This window comes from Synchiropus splendidus, chromosome 6, assembly GCF_027744825.2.
Source record: "Synchiropus splendidus isolate RoL2022-P1 chromosome 6, RoL_Sspl_1.0, whole genome shotgun sequence".
Lineage (NCBI taxonomy): Eukaryota > Metazoa > Chordata > Actinopteri > Syngnathiformes > Callionymidae > Synchiropus > Synchiropus splendidus.
In genome coordinates this window covers 14,545,383-14,567,073 of record NC_071339.1, presented here as the reverse complement: position 1 = coordinate 14,567,073, position 21,691 = coordinate 14,545,383, and the positions used below count along the sequence as shown (strand labels likewise).

The 21,691-nt window shown below is 46.3% G+C and overlaps 1 protein-coding gene across 3 annotated transcripts in view; it reads left to right on the top strand.

Moving 5' to 3' along the window:
• The first annotated feature begins 693 nt into the window (after window positions 1–693).
• Window positions 694–21,691, top strand: part of foxp4 (forkhead box P4) — an 80,729-nt gene continuing 59,731 nt past the window's right edge. For 2 of the 3 annotated variants that reach the window (XM_053869353.1, XM_053869354.1), the window contains exon 1: window positions 946–1,084. The gene's annotated coding sequence lies outside the window, so the exon portion shown is untranslated. Of the gene's footprint in view, window positions 1,085–21,691 lie in introns of all 3 variants that reach the window. The other variant, XM_053869355.1, reaches the window with a different exon arrangement.

The window sequence follows — 21,691 nt, the reverse complement described above, 5'->3', positions numbered from 1 at the left end:
GTCTAATTGTATTACAGCACAGCTTTGGATTCACATGTCTAGTTGATGCTTTTGTTTTTTACAATTCACTCATACATTCAAGGATGTCTGTGATGAGTACGTGCACTATCCTTCACTTGATTTGGAGTAAAGTAGATGTGCTTTTTTTTATATATGAATCCGACTTTTCTAAACCATGTTAACACAGTAAAGTAAAGTAAAAAAAAAAACAAAACACTATTTTTATTTGACAGATATGAAGCAAAGAAAGGAAAGTTAAGGTTAAAGTTGTTTTTTTTTTTTACTATGTTGCTTTGCTTTGGAAAACTTGGTGCGGGCTGACATCTGTTACTCTGCGCCTCCACAATAGTACAAGTCGGGATGCAAAGAGAGGTCAAAAGATCAGTGCCTTCCACACACACACACACACACACACTCTGACGGAGAAAGAGAGAGAGGAGGGAAGGGGAGGAGAGAGAGAGAGATACCTCTCACTGGCTGCTGTTTTTCTATTGTGGCGAGGCTTTGAAAATGCGCACCTGCTTTAGAGGCATTACGGTAGCGCAACAAACTGTCCCTCCGCAACACACTACTCCACACTCGTGCGCGCACACGCAGCTCCGGAGACTTGAGCGAGCGACCAGGCGGCACTCGGGATGCCAACAAAGTGAGGCGCCGGTGGAGGAGAAGTTTCTTGCGCTGAGTGAGCACGAGGCGACCGCGGGAGCGGAAGAAGCGAGCGAACACGCCGAGCGAAGCAGCGCTGCTCCTCTCCGCGGCAACTTGCGCACAGAGTTTTGAGCGGCGGTATTGTTCCGACTTCACTCCAGAGGGGCCACTCCGAGGCGAAGGGACGCGCACAAAAGAGGAAAAGGACTATCGCTTTGTCCGAGCCAGGTCCCACGTTCTCCTGCTCCTGCCTCTCTCCTCTGTCTTTCTGCATTTTTGTTTTTTTTTTTGTTTTGTTTTTTGCCTCGTCCCGCCGGGCTGCGGTCCCCTTTGTCGCCGAGAGCGTGGACGCGCTGTGGGTTTGAGGAGCAGAAGCTGCCCACATGGTCCAACCACTGGCGTGAAAGTTGCCTTCTTCAGAAACGCGAGAGAACAGGTTGATGCACCGTCTTACCTTTTTAACTCTCTCCTTCTTTCCCTCTGACACACACTCTTTTCGGTCAAACTTTTCCCTGCGCTGTCTTCTTCTCACACACACTTTCTCTTCACGCGTCGCTACCAAAACTCTCTAAAATTCGGGTTTCACAAGTACTCAGACGAAGTTGTGATTTTTTTTTTTTTAACAGCGCTTTTGGCTCATTTACGAAGAACCAGAACGGATTTCGCAAAAGTCTTTAACCGCAAGCTTCAAGAGGCGCAGTATTAATCTTAGCTGAGGTGAATTTAATTTTATAAACCACCCGTAAAAGAGTGCGTTGTTCAGGCCTGCAGCGCTGATGTGCAATTTAAAAACCAGAATGACGGCAGAAGAGTGGACATCCTCAATAGGTCAGGGAACAAAACCTTCTTTTCAAACCGTTTTGACTTTTTGAAATTTGAACCCAGCTCTGACCTCAGCGAGTGCTCCTCTGTTCGACACAAACAATGTCACAGAAGAGAAATAAAACATGAAGGAAGCGTGAAAGATTTTAAAACGTGCATTGAAAAAAGATTTTTAAACAAAAGTACCAATTTATTCATGATAAACAGAGTGAAGCCTAAAAGGGCCTGTTGGTAAATTCTGGTCTAAAAAAAAATGGCATCACAAATTGTCTCACACACCCACAAAATTCAACTTCTGTCAATAAACATGAAGCGTCAGCAGCCCAATTCCCAAGTGTCACTTAGACGCAGGTCAAGATGAAAAGCCCAGGAGAAGAAAAAAAAGATGAAATGACAATTAATTGCTCTTAGTTGTCTGTCATGAAGTGAAAAGCGCCCAAGCTGAGCCTCTGACATGCACATCATTGGCCCCTGATGGATGGCGCCCGAGCATTTTGGAATAATGCATATTATTCTCTGTGTGGCTGCTTCTCCCGCTGATTTTAATTGAGCTTTAATTGCAGATGAAAACGCTGTCACTTTTTAGGGCACAATGCAAGTGGGCTCTCAACGTGTGAAATAAATGTATTTATTAATGGTTGCCTTAAAAATCGCATTAGAATTATTAAATATATATTTGTTAAAAAATAGGGAGTAGTTAAAGCTTTTTTTTTAATTCTGACTGCATCAAAAAAAGAAAAAAAAAGATGTCTAGTTTTTTTCGATCTTTACTCCTCATTTTTATCCAGGATCATTGATCATATATTCCTGAGCGAAGGGCTGATCCGAGGAAGCCCGACTGATCCTCTCTCTCCCATCTCTGCCGGCTTCTGTGCTTCGTCTTATTCCCTTCAACACTGTCCCGTCCTGCTCTCCACAACTGTCCGGTCTTTAATTGTTGTGCTCGCAGAGTCATGTTCTGTTATCGACACACAACTTAAACTGCGTGTGTGAGAGTGCGTCTGTAGAGACATAGCGACGCTTAAAACCCCTTGAGCCGCATTAAAAGCCACCAACATGATTGTGTTAGTCCATAAACTCACTCAGAGGGTCCTCATAACCTCCAGCTGCCGAGAGCGTGAACGAGTGTGTCTGTGTGAGAGTGGATGGACAATATCTGAAGTTTTTAAATGTCCTCCGCATCAATAGCAGCAGCGATGGCACGCCTGTCCGTCGCTTCATTAAAGCCCTCCTGCTATCCCAAACCCACAAGTCTGAGTGGGCTTTTGGCTCCTAAGTGATGTTGAAGAGCCGCCATATAATGACACTGCTATACATGTCGGCTCTGACCTGCCATAGATATCCACACATCTACTTCCAGTGTGGTACTCTGCTGCTAAAAAAGCTCACACAATCCCTGATACCTTTCAAATGGAATTGGAGATAAGCTAAATGGAACGTGAGTGCTTCAATTGACGGTCCAAAATTCCTGTCGCGTAAAGTGGTGGAGCTCCAACCTGCTCAGATATTTAAAGATGTTTTAAATATGAAGGGACTGTGGTCGGAATAAATGCATGCTCACTGTGTTTATTGGCTGTGTGTGTCGCACGATTAAAAGGCATTTTAAATGTCTTGTTTTTGGAACTGGGAGGTGAAGAGATTTAGTCATAGAAGTGGTGTACATCAATTTTTTAAGATGATTCCCTTCTCAGGCCTTTAAAGCTGGGACGGTTAAAATTACATTTTTATTCATCCAAACAGTGTTCTTTTTTCTAACAATACAGCAAAATTTTTATTTATCAAAAATCAATATATTTTAGCCAAATAAGAACCCAGCATTGGATGTTGAATTATAGTAAAAAAAAGACAGTTTCAGGAATCCAATTGTTTCCTGAAATTGTGTTTGAATATTGAGGGCCGGCGGTTTACATTGTCGCCTTTGTAAAAGGAGTAAATGAACACACTTTAAGGGTAAATAAGTGACAGGTTTATGTGAGGGCTGCGAACGCGGGGGATTGTTCGGCCGTGATTGACTGCTCAGTGAAACTGCCGCCACATTGCTTTAGACTGAGGCCTGATTATACATGTGGTTCTAATTGAACCTGTTATTTAGCAGAAGTTGCGGACTCAGTGCTTGCGTGTGTGTCAGTCCGTCCCTGTGTGCGTGTAATAAATCCCACACATTTTTCAAAGATGAGATGTGTTTTTATGACAGGTCAGGAGGCAGCGTTAAGAGCAGAGAGGGGGGCGAAGGGAAGCAGGAGGAGGAGGAGGAGGCAAGCGGGAAACTTCTTAAATAGGTTGACCACCTGTGAGAGAGGGAAAGACCGAGTCGTGTGTCTTTGTTGTCTTCGCTTCGTCCCTTTCTGGGCACTGGCGTAAAAACTCTGGCGAAACTTAAGTCTGAAATGTTTCACCTCCCGCTGCTGGTCAGGTGTTTTTGCTGGCTCTTTCTGTCCATCGGTCGAGTTTCCTCCTTTCTGTTGGGTGGAGAGATGCGGCTCCATTAACTGCTGATGGATGGGAGAAGGAGTGACCCAACAGCTCCGAGCGGAAGGGACTCTTTCCTATGTGCGAAAGGGGGAAGGGAAGCCGGTGCGAGTGAAAGCTAGAGCAGATGACCGGCGTGAGCAGGGAACAAGGGTTTACAGATCATTGTCGCAGAGGAAACATCAGATCAGAGCGGCACCTGAGGCCGTGGCTCGAGCTGCAGGGGAGTTGGAGGTCAGGTAGAGCTCCACTGTCTGCAAGTGTGGCCATTGTGTTGAGCATCGTAGTGGCCTCCCCTGCTAACCCTGCACCGCTCCTGACAGCTGTATTTGTGTTATGGATTTCCCTTCACTCCGTCCCGTCTCCTTTTCCTCTCCCTCGCCTCCCTCTTTCTCACCAGTCGACTCCCCTCCTCTGTATCGCCGCCACCCTTATGACCTTTTGTAAGCACTTCATCAGAGAGCCGTTGGTGTTTTCTAAAGCGCCGCGACAAACTGACAGGGCAGCCGTCAATCGAGCGGAGAACCGAGGGAGCAGATCAGTGGAAAAGCTGCGCTCCCAACAACAATGTGACTAAACTTTCTGCGGCGCTGCTTTAATGTGTATTGAAAGGGAAGGCTGTGAAGGGTCGGTGACAGCTGCGGAGCGCGCTCGCGCTGCACATACGCACGCACATTGTAGACATTTCATCAAGTGTGAGATGGAAGTCAGCGCTGCGTTAAAAGTTTCCCGAACCTCCGGTACAAACGCCTTCCGGTGATCCAGGTTCATTTTGCCGTAATGAGTGTATATATTTTACCGTAATGCATTTATAACCCGAGAGGTAATAACCACGCGAATGCATCTCATTACGATTTCTAATCCGAAAAGTATCGGGCCGTTGCTGCGAGTGAGGCTGCTGTGCCGCCGCGCTCTGATCTTCTACGGCATTAGTATTTGTGGTATTAGTTCCAGCGGACATGGGATGCCTTCTTAAGCTATTAGCATGTGAGGCGCCGTGGGATGATCCGTCCTGTGACAGGACGAGCTGTTAACCAGTGTTAAACCAAATCACAATAGGCTGCCTGGGTTGACGGATTGACAGAGCTTTCCACGCTCGCCCATGCCGCCCTTCTCCGCCGCGGCGCTCGCCGGAAGATTAGCTAGATGGGAACAGAGCTTTGGAATTTAGCTTTCCAAAACTTTGGTTGTAGGTTTTCAGAAGTAATTATGATAAAGGAGACCTGGCCCCCGGCAAACGCTGTAAGTGTCAATTCCTCTCTCCTTCTCTCTGTCTTTGAGGTTTGGGAGGAGCTGGATGGGAGATGCTCAGAATGTGTGAGCGGTAAAAAGCACACATATCCAGCTACAATTACCTGCCAATCACCCGCTGACCCTCCACCCCTCTCCGCCTCGGACAGGATTCCTCAGGTTGTGTTTTTCAGGCGGCTGCCGGGGAAGGAAAGCAAACAGATTTTCTGTATACATTTTGGAGTTCCTGGTCTTGTGGGGTTTTTTTTTTCTCCTCCTCGTCGTCGGGGTTGCTAAGCTCTGTGTGTTGGTTCAGTAGCGGCGGTTTGCTGGACATTAAACCTCCGGCGGTGTGTGTGCTTGTCTGTGTGTGGTGGGCATTGTTGACCGAGAGACATCTGCCACTAGATTATTCCCAGCTGTTATCTGAATAATTGTGTAATCCCCTCCTCGCCCCCACCTCCATTAACTCCCCCCTTCTTTCTCGCTGCCCTCTTCTTCCTCCGAGACTCATGATCTTCTCTGGGTGCCACTTTATTCCGCTCTGCTCTCTGTGGCCACTGTTTGTTGCGTGACATTTGTCGGAGGATTTCAGTCGGACACACTTCCACCTCGCCTCATGTCCATCCTTGGCTTTTGGGGAAATAAAGGTAGCCTAATCCGGAGAGCTCAACATCGGCGGCCACCTGAGATTTACTCCCTTGAGAATGAGAACCGGCTCTCCTGTTCCTCGGAAGACGACGAGGCCACTGTGTGTGTTTGTGCGTGAGTGTGTGTCAGTGTGTTTACTCTGTGGGTTGTTGGCCTTTCAAGCAGTGTTTGCTGGTTGAATGCCGATCAGAGGAAAAAAAAAAATTCAAGTGAAAAGTGTCCAACTTGAGTTACGCGATGATTCAGCCCAGCAGTAACGTGGAGATTTATTTCAAGTCCAACTCCCGGAGAGTTTCGCGCAGAAGCGTCAGTCAAGCAGCCGGCAGGCTCTGTATCTACAAAGGGACACAACATCCATGCTGGAGGAAGCAACACGTGACTGACAGGACAATTTGTTTTATTTAATTCTAAATAAGTTGTGGCTCACAAACAAATTGAAATTGCTTCCATTTTGGAGGCGCCCCCTCATCCCCCCGCCTGTCTTCCCTCCCGGCCGTGCCTGTTGTCTCTAATTATCGCAGCTCTGTGTTCCCTCAGCCTCTTCATGACATTCAAGCTGTCATCACAGTTTACTTCCAACATCGGCTCCCTCTCCTCAGATGCTGTTTCAATAGAAATAATTTATTCTATATGAGTGGAGCGACAAGAGTCGGCGGCAGGTCGATCAATAGGCCCGCGGAAGACAGGAGTGCTCGGAAAATCAATGAAACCACAAACAACCAAATGCCTTTGAACCATTTCAAGCTATTTTCCGATTTATTTTTATTCTATTTAAGTGGGTCTTTGATGGATTCGTTCATGTTGATGAGGACACAAAATATTCACTCCATTCCCTGACCTGTAGTTCTAGTCTGCCACCAGTGCAGGCTGCGTTGTGTAAAGGTCAAGCAGGAACAGACCTTAAAAGTCGAAACCAGGGAGGAGACTGAAGGAGGAACAAAGGCCTGGAGTAAGAAGGAGGGCCGCGGCAGTTGAAACTTGCTTCGTGGTGTCAGCCAGGCGTTCGGCTTCTGGGGGCTTTGTAAAAGAAAAAAAAGTTTGTTAGCAAAACTTTGCAGAGGGCTGGCTGGAGCAGACCCCCGGGGGTTCTCTGCAAGACTGAGTGGAGCGGCGAAAAAATACAGAGGGGGAGCGGGGCCCAGACATTTACACTCCAATCTGAGACGCTCGTGGCTCCTCCTCTCCTGGACGCAACTTCACTTCAACTTATTACGACTCAGTGGGTGTTTACGGGATGAAGCGAGGCCTAATGAGGGCCGAGCCTTACAGTAACTGCTTTGACCTGGAGGAGCGGGGTCAAGTTCAACCTTGAGGAGGTGTTGGTCCCTCCCCCAAATTTGAATGTGCCGTCCCCCGGCCGCGCCGCTCTCTTCCCACAGGGTTAATTGAAGGGGGAAACTGATAGTTGTGGCTTTGAGAGTTCTCTGTCTCCTGTGGACGGCAGCTGCAGCCGAGCATCAGAGGGAGAACCAGGCCCAAATATGGCAGATGGAATGGAGTAAACCCCCTCCTCTGTCAACGCTCAGGTGGGGGTTTGATTGGCTGATGAGCCAGCGTGTTGATTGGCTGCAGATGTCTGGACTTAATAATCATTCAATTCATTATCCAGTCAGAGCAAATCGCTGCGTATTCTGGCTCTTTTTCGTTCCCTTGTTTAGACTCTTCCCCCCGGGGAGGAGGGAGCTGTTCTGGGCTGCCGCTCGCTTTGAGGCGAACTTGGACTCCTCTGACGCCGCTGCGCTCCTTCCTTCTGTTTTATGAGGAGGGCGGAGCTTGCTCACCGGGACGCTTCCAAAAATAGATCAACTAGTTCTCTGCGGTGGGATGAGGTTTGTGAAGACCCCTGTCCCCCCTGTCTCCGCCTCAGGTGCCCCCCTTGTGTGGGGCAGCATCTCTGGAGCAGGTTTGAGATGGAAAGAAAGGCCCTTCAAAGACGCCCTGTTCTGGATGAGACAGTGAAAAGTTCCCCTCCAACGTGGTGGTGTCTGAACGCAGAAGAGAAGCGCTGTAATCACACGCCGCGCGGGGGGAAAAAATGACTTCCAACCCGATTTAATTAACTGATAAGAAACGGCTTCAAATTAATTTTTCAAGGATGTTAGATTTTGATTAAGAAACTCCTAAAAGAAACAGACGAATAATCAATTTTTTAATCAACTTAGCCAAATGGCTACTGGTTAATATGATAATTGTCACCATTAGGGCAAATATTGTGGGGCAGCTGCTTCTGTTGCGTCGGGGTGCAGGAGTTCTGAAATCAGATTATGCGGCCCGTTTCATTTATTTGAATGGTGCCTGCTACCTTTCTTTCTGCGCCCTGCAGCTGCTGTGTGACAAATGAGAAGTTAGGAAGAGGAATGAGATGAAACTTTTCCACCTGAATGAAGCGAGTGGAGCGCAGTTCCGATTGGCCGGGTGCTGAGGGAGAGACATCACAGACGCTGGTTGTTGTGGGACTTTTTATGTCTCTTGGACAGAAGAGCGATGGGAGAATACATTTTTATTAGGCTGGGTTTGAATCCATAAAAATACCTTCTTTAATACATATATAATATATATACTTATGAGTAAATGATTTCAATGAGTGGGTCATCGGCTGAAATGGACTGGTGTGGATGGATGTGTCTTTTTCCTCTTGTTGCTCCGAAGTGTCACATAAGAGTATAATATGAATTTATTGACCCTCAATGAATGAAAGCAGTTGTAAAATACTGATACAAAATTGATAATTGAGATTTGTTTTCACTGTTGGCATTCTGCTAGCATGGTGTCTGACCATCCTACGTCGAAGGTCATCAATGTCATGTTTTGACCTTGCGATATTTATGTTGTGTACATGAATCTCACGTACAAACTGGTTCCTGAGCGTGACAGAGGAAAGACGGTTCGTTCTTCCTTTATTGTCCTCCTTTCATCGATGCGAGTTTACTTCTTTTTAATGGCGGTTGCATGTTGTGGGTTGTGAATTGTGTTTTCATGACTGTGAGTGTAAAGTGGAATCTGACTCTGGATGTAATCTAGTTCCTAGCACCTTGACTTGATCAGCATTTAGCTACTGTCCCACCCACCAGACCGCACTTGTCACACTCTAGTCCAGCCTGCTATGGTCGGTTGAGTGAAGTGTTTAATTTTTTTTAAATTTTATTTAATAATTATTTCATTTTTCAGACTCCATTATATACCGTATATAAAATACAGTGGTAACTAAAACAGTATTCTGTGATGAACAAGGCACTGTGTAAATGCCAGTTTGAAAGCATACATTGAGGCTCATGATCTTTCAGGCTGAAGAAGCTCCACTTGTATGTGGGCTTTTGTGGTCTTGCCATGTGTCTGAGTAATTGGGTCGGGATTGTTCTGGAGGTGAAGAGGAGCCAGTTAAGCGCAGAATAACTTAGCCAGCGAGGCCTCACTTCAAAGCGAGCTGTAAAGCCGGACAAATGCCGAGCTGCTCCGCTCAGACATCCCCCGGCCTCAGCCTCTCACTCCTCCACTGACTGAGGAAGCACTTGGTCCAGTCTCTGTCAGCGTCCTTGGGCCGCTCCTCTGGTGCCTGCCTGTTTACACGGCCGCTCGGATGACTGAGGGATTCCTGGCACACACGTATTCAATTAGCAAAACTCATTAGCAAAACTTGGCATTTGTTGTTGTTGTTTTTTTTTTCCCCTCCTTGCTCAGAATTAATGGTTTTGATATGCTAATTAGCGGGTAATTTAATTTCAAAGGGCCTCAATTAACAGCGGCGTTGTGGACACGAGGAAGTTAAGCAGCATAATCTAATTTGCATTAGTAACGAGCAGGGAGTAATTAGCCTGTAATTAGCCACTTCAGACAGCACTTGTGTTTACTTTCCTAATGAAGTGGAGGGGCCTTTTCTGCGGGAAGCCTGCGTGTGGCTCCGCTGCTGCCATGGCTTTCTGTTGTGTCGGTGATAAAGAAGAAGAAGAATCGCTCCAGATCAGCTCAACAAGCTCATTCACGGCAGATTATGGGCGTGTCACGCAATATCTTTGCTTCTTATTTGTAATACATCTCATCTCAATGTGTCGGCATGATGACTGCGCTGAAGTCCAACCGGCTCCTGCAGGTGAGAGGCTGACTATCAAAGGACAGACTGAGTCCGCAGACACAAAAGTGTCGTGGGGTTAAACTAAACAAAACTGAATGAAACAAACATGCGAGTCAGGTGCATGCAGTCTAGAACTTGCAGGAAACGTGTGACCAGATCGCTGCCAGCGATGCACCTCCACTCTCGATGTTACGTAATGCCACAATTTAAACAACAATTTCAAGCACAGCTTGTTCCAGCGCTGACGTCCCATCCACTCCGATGATGTCACGCCCTCCTCCTCATTGGTCGAGGATTTCTGAGAGGAACACTCAGTCCCAACCTGAATCTCCAGTTTAATATTGCAACAGTGCTTCAGTTATAAACATAATAGAAATGAGAGAACATTAGTGTCATTAAAAGTTATTTGGTCATTTTTAAAAAACAACAACTCCAAAAGTCATGTTAGTTTGTCATATTAGACAGAGAAAAACAGCCAATCTGCACCTGATATAAAAGGCATATTAATAGACTGATTGTTTTTTTTTACATTTTGTTGTCTGTTTTATTTTTGATCCAATTTGGATGCTCGATGTATATTTTCATGTTTAATGTTCATTCTTCTTTGCTGCCATGGCAATCCACATTTCCCCATTGAGTGCCGAGTTCACAACTGTGTTACCTTTTATGCATCTAAAAGTACTAAACACTTGAATATTTTCGGTTCAAAACGACAATTGTGACCACATTTCAGGTTTGAGCCATTCCTCTCTTTTTAAACAAATTAATTTTTCTGTCCCTAATCCCACTGCCAGCTCGTAGCTCTGAGCCCCTCACTGATACTTTACACTTGGTTTGTTTCTATATTCTCCCTTCAAACAGAAATCTTAATGGGCTCTTGTACAGATAGCTTAGTAAAACATGAGTCATGTGATCGCTCCAAATGTTTCAGCTAATTTATTCACATTGGAAGTAAGAAAACAAGTTGAAAACAACTGTGGGCTCTTTGGGGGTGAAGTGAGATGGAAGGATCACAGAGGGAGAGCTGGGGTTTGTAAGGGTGGGGGGGTTGTTAAGCAGCTGCCCTATTAGCCGAAATCTGTTGTTTAGAGGAGGTGGAGCAACACCGCCGGCCACCACAAAGGACGACAGGCACCCTTTTTTCCCCCCTCCTTGCAAAGAGTGCACACAGTTTAGCTTGCGTTTAACCCTTAGCACTGTTGTTAACTGTCTAACTTTCACTGGACACCCAGTTCTCTGACCGGCCTGGCGCTGGAGAGACTTTTTGTGACCGGGGTCAAAGAGCCAGGCGACTTCCTGCCCAGGTCACTGCTGCCGAGGTGACTTCAGCATAGCGCACTACACTCGTGCCAGCGCACACACAACTCTTACGACGGACACACGTGCACAGCAGAAGCTGGAAACAATTCAATAAATGAATCTAATAAAGTCTCGATTACTGGCCTCGTCCAAACGCTGACCCTCGCTCAGATTTACTGGCACAAAGATGTGCACACAAACACGCACACACATCCATAAATAGGCAACTGATTTACAAATGAGCTGACCTGTGTGTCGGCCCTGCGCACAGATAGGCCCACACCCCCGCCAGGATGCATAAATCACAATGGACATGCATATGCATGAGCATCTGAGTGTGTGTGTGTGTGTTTGTGCGCCAGCAGCGCTGTTTGTATCGGGCTCAGTTAAGTGCCTTTTATTTCACTGGGTTGAAGTCGAGGGCCTCCGTTGATCTCCAACGGAAAGAGAGACTCGGAACTGGACTCTTAAGCAGCATCCAGGGACACACGTCACATAAATGACGCACCGTGTCTCCAAAAGAAGTGGTTTTGCCGCTGGACCTCTGCCTGCTGTGTGTGTGTGTGTGTGTGTGTGAGATGTGAGCGGCTTTAACCTCCCCTTGTTTTATGGACTCATACATGGCTCTGGATCTCACTGCTGCTAGATTAATTTAAACACCACTCACATGTGCTTGCCAAATACCTCCGGTCCTCCCGCTCTCCTCTCCGGGGGAGAAATCGCCTGGCGAGGTAAATAAATTACTTCCATCGATTGCTGTGGTTGTAGATTGACTTTATCGCAGTTTGACTTGTCCAGATAGACATCAGCGTGTGACAGCGTTTTTATAGCTGTGTCTTTACGGGAGCGAACACGTGTTTGCGTGGCGGCGGAGCTAGAATCAGTGTCGCATCTTCCTCGATGGTTATCTGCACTTATTAAAAGTCGGTGCGGAGCGTCACCCGCGTGGGCTTCATGGGAAGCGGCTCCTGCGTCAGAAATAATGGGAGAGGCAGAGTTGCGCTCACCTTGAGCTATGTGGGATTAGGGAGTTTATCGCACAGCTATTAGCCCTTAGCATTGGCCACTGGAATAAGCATCTTAATTTCCATTCTAATACTACAGTAATCCGGTTTATCTATGGAGCAGAGTTGAGTCTTGAATACCTCCGAGAGAAACATCTGGCTTTACAGATCATAGTTTTAGCCCTTAGTGACCAGCCTGTCGCTGCTAGGATTCGTCTTGTTCATTTCAAAAGGGAGGTTTGTCCTGTCCAGCGCCACATAATAGCAAAGAACCGGAGTGGTGACGCTGTCCCAGCACCTCTGCAGTCGGACTCAGACCCAAATCACCTCAGCACATCAGATTCATTTTAATATCGTGCGTGAAAGTAGGAAGTAGGTACTTTCCAATGATACGTTACAAGAACATGCAACGATGAAGGGGCGGAGTCAAGGAGAGTTGGAGTTTATTTTCATTAAAAGGCCAGTTGGGTCTCAAATCTCATTTGAAGTCAGCAACTGAAACACCTGAACTCTGAAAATTGAAGTGCAGAAGAAAATTCATGAAATGTTTTCGTTTAAACTGTAATAAGGGTCGTACGGAAAAAGGCTAACAAAGCATGCGAACTCTTGAGTCAGCTAGCATTATGCCTCAACTTTCAGGAACTAAATTTCAGCTTCACTGAAATCTGAATGTCTAATCTGTAGACTCAAAAGATTAGAGGAATAAGAGACAACATTTTGTTGGATTTGCGTGTCAACAATAAAGTTTGTTATCTTTAGAAACAAGTGTCGCTACAGTGGACTGGTTCCGTCAGGCCCCTGATGTCACGACGCAGGGGTGAAGAGTTCACAGCGAGGAGGGTGTTCGGGTCTGGGGCACATGCGGTTTTAATTGACGGCGTGCTGACGTTGCAGCGAGGCCAAGCAGCCGCTGTTAAAAAAGAAAAAGGATTCGGGGAAAAAAATGCTCATCTGTTTGCGTTAAACAGTGGAAGAACTGACCAGTGATGGAGCAAATGAACGGCAGGCTTCTCGGAGTTGCTCCTCCCCTCCCGTGACGTGGGCAGACCTCGGCTCGGTTTATCCAACTTCACATTCCTCTGATTTCATTAAGCAGCCTGGTGTAGTCAGGATTGGGATTTTGGATTTGTCAACGTGCTTTTTCAGAAACTAATTAATGAGGAGGAGGCTGTTAATTGGAATTCTCGAAGATAAAGGAAACTCCCGTTCCACTTGTCCCGCCCCCTCCAACGTTATGAAATGGAATAGAAGGACCACAACACTCGTGGTTCCCTGCTCACACATCAGTCACACGCACGTTGTTGGGAGTTTGAGAACTAAACAATTCCGAATAGACCGACCTGAACGGGATCTTGGCGGCAGCAGGGGCCAGTCGTGAAGCCGCCGCCGCCGCCGCCGCAGATCATCTCATATCTGTTCTGCTTCAAAATTAAGCTCGCATCCGAGCCCAGCTCGAATTGAATTACCACTCGCACCAAGCGGACTAATCAGAGATCCTCCACTTTCATTGGAAACCGTCGTCCGAAACTGTGACAAAAACATTATTGAACACATTTAACAGCCACTCGCAGGAAACCGTTACAGTATTTTAATTCCGCCGCTTGTACATTCTAATCCTGACACCACTCGCAGTATAATTCCTTTGCCTATTTTAAAGCACCAAATTGCATTAAGGGAAGAGTGTGTGTGTGTGGGCATGAAAGCGGGGATGTTAAATGGACATATGAATGCGAGGGTGAATCCTAACCTATTAAGTACTTCCCTTATTATTTCTGAAAGTGGAGCGTGATAATTAGTTTGCTAGAAATCCTATAGCGGGGTGGAGGTATGAGTCTCAATAGTTAAGCCAAATTAATTTCTTCCGTCACCTTGAGCATACGTTCCTCTTAATAGGTTTCATTTATTTCACAGTGATTATCTTTTTTTCAACCACTTCACCGCGATTCACCACCAAATCCACTTCAGCCCTTCACGCGCTTGAGCGGCACATTCATACTTAAATGTGATATGGCCGGATGGCGGCATTGCCGCGCCGCTCATGGGTTTTTTTTTGTCATCTGAGAGATGGCACGGTGCCGCTTTCCCAAGGGTCTCTGCTGCCGCCGCGTCATGTGATCCATGTGTCTGGCTCGAGAGGTTTTCTCAGGAGTCACTCCAACTCTTTAGTCCTAAAAGTTAACAATCATTCCTGATGTTAAATCCATCAGAAACTTCATGTGCCACGAGGTCACTTTAATAATCTCCCTGGTGCGTGTGTGTGTGTGCGGAGGTTAGGGTGGCCATGGGAAAGTGAAATACCTGAGTGGATTAGACTGATCCCGAGGACACTTTGTGAGATGGCACAAATAATTATAACTTCAGAACACAAAAAGTGCTGCCGTTAATCTGGAAGGTTCATGGAGGAGCAGGGGCGGCGGGTTTCAGCCAGTCGGGCAAGCAAACGTAAACACAACCCTCCAGTGCTCACCAGAGAAACCAGAACAACTAAAAATATCGTGCTCAGCTGTGGTGCTGCCGGAAAATACAGAAATACAAGCGGTGACGTCGACGCTTGGTCGTGAGCTGCTCGCATATGGTGAAACACTTGTATTGTGTTGTTTGTGGCTAAACGGCCATGAACCAAGTGAACCAGGAAACATGTTTCATGAAGAAAAGTTCTGATGGAAAATGTAAATAAGGGTTTTTATCAACATGATAAGCACATTCAACTTCTTTGCCTCTCGCCTCTTCGCAGCAATTTGCATGTAAAAAAAAAAAAAAAAAATATATATATATATATATATATATATATATATATATATATATGTAATTCTTTTGGGGGGGATTTTATTATTCGAGTCACAACAATGCAATTCTTTGAACTATCAGAACAAAAGGTAGAGTTCTCAGGGCTTCCAAAGAGACCCAAGTGGCCCACAAACCACACATTGCTCCTGCTAGTCTTGTGTCTTGAAATCAGAAACAGCTTTGTAAAAATCTAAACAAACATCTGAAGATTATTCTGACTGTTGTTGGACACGATTCCGCGCCACCCCAGCATCATTGCCTCACCACCTGAGTCAGTGAGAGCACAAGTTCAAGTGACTTAGGTTTGTTTGAGCTTCACTGGTAGTTATAAAGTTTGGGATTTCTGATCCTGTGGTGATAAAATAGCCAAAAGCAGGTTGACTTTTGTTATCTTATTACTCAGTTGGGATTTAGTTTGTGGTTTCCTCCTACTGGGGCTCGTACAGAGCGGGAACAATTCGCCAGTATCTGAATTGAACGCTGTAGTTTGTGCCGAATGTGTTGCTGCACTGACGTCACTCCGCAGAGCTCAACTGGTTGTCAGCTCTGATTAGGCAGAATGAAGTCCAAATGTTTTTCTGTGCGTGTGTTTCTCGTCATTTAGGGAAAGAAAAATGGAAATGCAGCTGTTTGTGTGTGTGTCAGAGGAGATTGCCGCACTTTGTGTGTAGCTGTCAACTGGTGAGCGGCGAGGACAGAGGGAGTCGTGAAGCTCAAAGTCGGTGGAACAGTTTGATGGGACAGAACTCAGACGGAGCTGCAGTCTGCCAATTAGTGCACCAGATGTCAGTTATTGTTGGAGCGGGATTATGGCAATAACAGCAATTGGCCGACGGTTATGAGCGTGTGTCAGCGAACTAACTGTAGTGTGATAGATGTTAAACAATCCGCTTTTGGGGGAGCAGCGGCGCTCTGGCACCTTGCGCTGCTTTTCAACAAAAAAAAAAAAATAAAAAAATCCCCGCCTGTCCTTACTTCTCTTTCTCTGTGTAGTTTTTCAGCATTTTGGAAATGTAAACATTTCTAAAATACAACCAGATGTTACCAGATGTGCTCTGCCACCACAAACACAGGGCAGGGAGTGTGTGTGTGTGTGACTGGTTTTGCTCCTCGCAGGCAGACAATGAGGCTGATCTAGTTGTTTCAATGCTTGTTAAAGATGACAAATAAAAACGGTTTTATCTGTCAGCTGTAGAGGAAGACAGGGGTCAATGGTTGGTGTGTGCTTCTGAAGTCACGCAGAGGTAGAGAATCGCCTGTGCGGCACAGTAACACGGCCTCATTACTGTAATTACCGCCACTGCCCATGTTACCTGGGCGACAACACACGCTCAGGTTGCAGCAGTGTGTTGCTGCGTGTGTTTGGGGAGATATTTGTTTATGGTCATGTTGAAACATTTCTCTCTGGGGAGTAATTACAGTGGTGGTTTTTCTCTCATTAGAGTGAATGTGCGGCAGGTTTGTGGAGCTTCGGCGCACACAAGGTCCACTGCTGCTGCTGCGACTCTAAATCATCGCTCCGCTTTGGCCACAAGTTTATTCCAGACTCTGCACTTCTGTATACAATCGCACCGCGTACGTGTGCGCGCTTTCGCCCGTTTAAACGGCAGGTTTGTTTGTCGAGCTTACAAACACACCATTACCTGATCTATTCCTGTGGAGCTCACTGGAGGTCCCTCCAGGCAAACCTCACGCGCTCCAGACTGGAGGAAGACCCGGACCACAGCGAGCCGCCCAGTCACCGCAGCGAAACCCGAGCCCGCTCTTCAACCAAGCGCACCTCACAGCGAGACTTTAATGTCCGCCTGAGGGTTTTTACTGCCAGCAAGCTCAGGTTTGGACCTCAGAGTCGTGGAAGCATGTTGGGGAGGAGGAGATGAAAAAGTGGAACACAACAAAGCGGTCCGGACAAAAGCAGAATTGTGTCAGTGAGGCGGCGTTTGGTTGGAAGGCCGTGAAAGTCGTCCCCGGGGCCGGATCATAAAGCCGGCGATGAACTTGGCAGGGCCAGACGGGCTTGGCAGCCGGCGGCTTCCAGTAACTGGAGATGTTAAAATCAATTTGCCGTGAAGAAGGTAAACAATCGGAAATGACAAACATGCAAGTTCTTTCCATCGCCTCTTTTTTCGGCGGCTGCTAGTTTCACTCTTATTAAAGGAGACAAATGCCTGGTGGAGGAGAATGACTAATCAGGAGTCATGCGGTGAAGGATCTCGGCAGATGGGTGGGAGTGCGGGGTGGAGGAGGGGGTTCTTCTGCTTCCCTCCCTAAAAGTCATCATTCGCAACGCATGCTTTCCCTATCATTATGGATATTCTGTACGTGGCAGCGCTGCTGATTAAGAGGGCAGAGGTCAATACGGCCGAGAGGATGGAGAAACGATTGAAGGTTGACAGTGAGAGAGAAGGAAGGGAGGGGGGGGGGGATTCCTCTGGGGCCTGTTTGGTGGTTAGGGGCCTGAGGGGCCCCAGTGGAGACCTCCATTAGTGGAACGATCTGAACCTGAGGAGGGCGGCGCGGTGGCGGGCCCTCCTCGCAGGGGCCGCTCTGTTTAGCAGCGGTGCGTCTGCACTGCTCATAACATCGATCTGCGGCGGCGGGAGAGCGCTCGGTGGCTGAATAGGCCGAGGGACGGCGTATCGATACCGCAAAGTGGATCGGTGGCGGGTTGGTCATTTGGTTAAGACGGACAGATCTTGTTCGATAGCCGCTCCCCATGACCGCCTTAAAGCTGCCCGTATACGAGCCGCGTGAGCCCCGTAACACGTCCATACGTGCATGAGTAACGATTTGTGTCCAAAGAACAGAGCACAATCTAATCCTCTTTTCTTACTGCTCTCATCCTCCGCAGATGAACAGATCTGCAATGACTGGCTGGGAAAAATGAAAAGGGGGGGAGACAAAGCCAGAAAACAAACATGTTTCTCAGGCTCCAATTAGCCCACTTTCACCCCCCAACTCCCATTTTCACTCTCTGAAGTCTGCGTACGCAAAACGCAGCACGTCACCACTGAAAGATCCGTAACAACAAACCGTCCGCGGTGGCAGAAGATGTGGCACTTCACCTCATTAGCGCGTGGGCCGTGATCGTGCGGGCAACAAGTACGGCTGAGGTAAACTGCTGGCATGTTTGTGCAGCCGCCGCCGCTGTGTGTTTTGTGGTTGTTTATGTGAGCACGGCATCAGATGCTGAAAAACAAAACAGTTTGAATTGTACACGGAAGCCATTAATTCTTAATGAGATAATGAGTCACTTACATGCAAACAGCGGCAGCTCCATTTACACAACAAACCACAAACAAGAGGCAGACGCCGGCTGCGTGCGCTCAACAACTGCAGCCAGCGACAAACTCAGTTCCACGAGCTTCAGCTGGGTTGGTCTGACTTGGTGGGTTGGTTAAGTGAAGGTGAAGTGAAAACTGTGATGATTCAGGGGTTTGTTTTGAAGGGAAAGGGACGGTTGTTTGACAGTATGATGATGATCACATGACTTTATTGCGAGGTTTTGTTTATCCACATTCATTTGTTCATGGTAAAGATTTTGGAAGCCACCTGCCCGACTCCGTGAAGGAGGAAATTAAAAGCAGAAGCAGGGCGGAATGTCATGACTGTTGAGGAGAGACACAAATTGTTGTCAGTAAAATCTTTGTTTTGTACTGAGGCCGTAAACTGAAAAATACTAAGTGATAGTTTTCAGGACGAAGTGGTGAAACAATTGAGGCATGACAGGAGAAACAATAGTGTTACAGAAGTGAGAATGGCTTATCAGGGCAGAGCTGACATTAGAGCAAGTCGGCCTGCGCACCAGATTCCCTAACAAGAGAAGAATGTCGTCCGTGGCATCCAGCAAGTTTTCCACTGGAGTCACACTTTGGTCCGGGCTGCTTCCTGCCCCGGGGTCTTCCTCTCCCAGACAAGCAGAGGGAACCCTCTGTCTCTGGCTGGCTCGCCCGCCCCGGCCACGTCCTGAGCCACATCCTTCTCATCACTTTTCCTTTCCTCTCTGCGCTCTCTCTCTTCTGCTGGACATGAGGTGACATGACTCACAATGGTGAGTCAGAGCGGGAGGAAACCGAGTCAGGAGACGAGGTGTCTGTCTCAGGCAGGGAAACACACAGGCAGGAGAGGAACGCGTCGCGGAATCCGTGCCGCAACTTTAAACAAGTTTAAAAATTCACTTTCAAATTCTTTCACCTTGAAATGTGCCCTTGCCACGGCAGCACCAGCTCCCCCTTTTTTTCATCTGTTAAATGTTTGAGTGTTTGATAGTTTGAGGTCTATAGCAGAGCCCGCCCGGGAATTAATGTCATTCATATGCCCTGCGGAAATTACTTTTGAAATGCATATAATCTAAAACATGCAAATGAGGCTGACTTTGTGCACCCTGTTTAATATGAATTATCATTTTCTGAATACCTATTATTACTGCGTACATTTCTCCAATTATATTGTTCTTCTTTTTGTCACTTTTGGATACAGACGTGCCGAGCCCCAAAACCCGCGCACACGCCTGCCCACGAACACACCAAACAGAGCCGGGTGACTTTGTGACGCCGGCGTTTTAATGAGCAGTAATAAGGATGGTAATGACCCACTCCCTTTGTTGCTCCCTCGCTTGCGCCATCTATTTGGGCTCCCGCGCACTGCCTTCGCCGCCATCCGACAACAAAGAGGAAAACACAAGTGTTGCTCATCCAACTTTCATCAGCAGACTGAAATATTGATGCGATTTAAAAGTGAGCGCCGCGTGTTTAGTTTGTCTCTTCCTCCTCACTTCTGCCGGCAGAGCGGCGTTACGAACGTCCGAGAGGCAAACATGTCTCCCTCTTTTTCTCCGAATCCAGCCGTGAATCGCTCCATTAATTTATTTATACTGCGCCATAAATTATTCTATTAATATTAGCATGTTCCAAATTAGTATGACTTCTCTCAATGTTCTTTCTACTTCTATTAATTAGCATGCTTGTCACTATAACAAAGATTTTTCTTTTCTGTGATCAATTATAAAGGAGACATTTCTTAATACAACGAGAAGGGCTCATGAATATTTGATCCGTGGCCCGTGAGACCGAAGTGTGGCGAGGAGAGGAGAGAAAACCAACACGAAGAAGATGGCGGGAAGTGTTTATTTTTATTTTGGGCTTTTGTGCCGATGTTTTTGGGACGGGGTGTGAATGAATTACCTCTTGAGCAGCTCCAGTTCGACAGGACTGAAATTCAATTAATTTGGGAAGTGGACATGCTATCACGCTCTCTGCGTGTCTCCTTTAATGTCTGGCCTGTTTTCACTCTGGACTTATTCAATTATATTTGATTAAACTCCCTCTGATCCAATCTATTAATTAACTAGGAATTGCAGGACGAGCCGACTTGAAAGTCGATGTATGTTACCCCGTCACGTCCACTTTGATATTTATTTATTTGTTTTAAATAGTCATTTTCGGGGGACGCTCCTTTTCTTATCCATTTCCAGGTGAAATTAAATCAGCTCCTTTTATCTTCCCCATAATGCAAATGGACGTCATCGCTTCTGTCTTTGCCGAAGGCGCCGAAAACGTACTCTCTCTCCGCCGTTACGAATTTAGTCATTTCATGGAGTACAGTTTTAAATGATGTGTAAAATTAAAGTGGATTGTTTAGGAAAAGTGGGGACACTTTTTGTTTCGATTAGAAGTTTTCCAGAAAAATAAAGCGCACAAATTCTTTGATTTATTTTTGTGTGGTGGTGAGCGCTGCAGTCTCACAGCGAGAGGCTAATCCTTTCTGTGTAGCGCTTTAATGTTCTGATGGTGGTTTCCTCCAGGAGCTCTTGGTTTCCTCACACTGTCCAGAAACACATGTACACCAGTAGGTGGCTCTGAATTGTCTGTTGGGGTGTCTTGGGATAGACTGGACTCCTGTCCAGAGTGTCCCGCACCCATCGCCCCCTAGGATGAGCTCCTCGAGGTGGAAGAGGATGAAAGAATGTTGCTCATAATGGGCCTTATTACCAGTGTAGTTTACATTAAAGCACCGTCATTACAGTGTCTTACATTTCACCTTCTTGTCTTGTCTCATTCCCCGCTGACATCCGTCACCTCACTGCAGATGGCCCCTCCCCTCCTGAAGGTCATTGTTATGTAGTGCCTCAATATGACGACTGTTGATAGCAAAACGGGTCGTTCATTCCCCTTTTTCACTGTCAGATAAACATAATCCCATTGTCATAGTCTGGATTAGGGGATTAGGACATGATTCATGTTTCAGGATCCATAAAAAAAAAAAAAAAAAAAAAATATATATATATATATATATATATATATATATATATATATATATATATATATATACAGAACATCTGTGTTCTCAATTTCATTGGAACTAAAATTATTATGAGCAGAATTCCAGTGTGTGCATTAGGATTGCATTACTATAAAATAGATTCATAAAAAAATATAATGAGGAAAAAATAAGCCTTAAGTGTGGGGTGTAAAACTAGAACCATATACCGAGTATAATTTTTGTTATTAAAAAGTTGTTGATGTGTAAAAGAGTAACAAAAAAAATTAGAAAAAAATGTATTAAAATTGTGTTGGCCCCTCTCTTGTACAGCCCAGATCCCAGACTGCTTATCTGTGGCTCACCCCTTCGCTTTATTCATATGGTGCACCGGATCAGCCCTCCATTTTTTTTAAAATTTGAAGCATATTTGTGGCTACTGTCAGGTGCTGCC